General features: G+C 44.8%; 1 non-coding gene across 1 annotated transcript; it reads left to right on the top strand.

The window, feature by feature from the left end:
• Positions 1 to 732: 732 nt before the first annotated feature.
• TRNAK-CUU (transfer RNA lysine (anticodon CUU)) lies at positions 733 to 805 on the top strand. The gene has a single exon. It is a non-coding gene; the product is annotated as a tRNA-Lys (tRNA).
• Positions 806 to 1369: the final 564 nt, after the last annotated feature.

Here is a 1369-nt window from a genome sequence, read left to right as displayed (position 1 = left end):
TGAAACTATGCTCAAAAAAGTTATCAAACTGTGCATATCCTTTGGCCCAGCAGTGTTTTTACTGGGCTTTTATCTCAAAGAGATCTTAAAGGAGGGAGAGGGACTCACATGTGCAAAAATGTTTGTGGCAGCCCACTTTGTAGTAGCAAAAAACTGGAAAATTGAATGGATGCTCATCAATTGGAGAATGGCTGAATAAATTATGGTATATGAATGCTATGGAATATTATTGTTCTCTAAGAAATGACCAAACAGGATGATTTTAGAGATGGCTGGAGAGACTTACATGAAGTGATGCTAAGTCAAATGAGCAGAATCAGGAGATCATTATACATGGCAATAAGCAAGACTATACGACGATCAATTCTAATGGTCGTGGCTCTCTTCAACAATGAGATGATTCAAAGCAGTTCCAATTGTTCAATAATGAAGAGAGCCATCTACACTCAGAGAGAGAATTATAGGAACTGAGTGTGGACCACAACATAGCATTTTCACTCTTTCTGTAATTGTTTGCTTTCATTTTTCTAAGAGCCCAATGTAGAAATGGAGATCAAGTGAGAAGACAGGGTGAGAGAAAACCCAAAACCCCATGTCCAAAATGTAACCGAGGCTTTCACTGGGCCTCTGAATGTAGATTGCAGAGGAAGGAGAGGCAGGACCCAGCTCCAAAGTATCAATCAAAGGACAGGTGGGGCATGATAGCAGCTGAGGTTACACCCAGAGAGACTTGCCCGGCTAGCTTAGTTGGTAGAGCATGAGACTCTTAATCTCAGGGTCGTGGGTTCGTGCCCCACGTTGGGCGCCAAAATGTGGGAATTCAAATGTTGGGTTCTTGTTCTTCTTTAAAATATTATAAAAGTTCTCTCTGGGTGCCTTCCCTGGAATCGGGATTTTGTCGGTCCCTATTCGGGCGCCAAAATGGGGTGATCTTCTTCCCAAATGCAGCCAGGTGATAAAAGTTCAGATCTTTTATTATCTCCAATATAGCCCGGTTAGTTTAGAGGTCTATCTCTCTGCTTGGTTCCAAGAGCTCCCTCCGAATGTCGCCAAATCCAAAGGTCTGGTCCTTCAGCCTCTGCCTCTGCTTTCTTCAGCCTCCAACCAGCACAGAGATGGAATGAATCTCTTGTCTCCTTCACTTGGGGCTCGGCTAGCTTTCTGGTGAGTCTTTCAGACCAGCTTGGTCTCAGTGGGGGGCGTGCAGGAGCCCAGACACCTATCACAGTGGTGTGAGATGAAGATGAATCTGGTTGTCCACTGAACTCTCGACTCGTAGCTTCTTCCTCTGAAAAACTCTTCTTCTGCCACCAGCCAGCCAAGTGGAAAATATTCTGTCTTGCCTCGCCTTGGAGAGAGGGCTTCTGGC

Source organism: Antechinus flavipes, chromosome 2 (assembly GCF_016432865.1).
Source record: "Antechinus flavipes isolate AdamAnt ecotype Samford, QLD, Australia chromosome 2, AdamAnt_v2, whole genome shotgun sequence".
Taxonomy (NCBI): Eukaryota; Metazoa; Chordata; class Mammalia; order Dasyuromorphia; family Dasyuridae; genus Antechinus; species Antechinus flavipes.
Note: the sequence above shows the minus strand (reverse complement) of the source record. Positions and strands in the feature narration are given on the sequence as shown.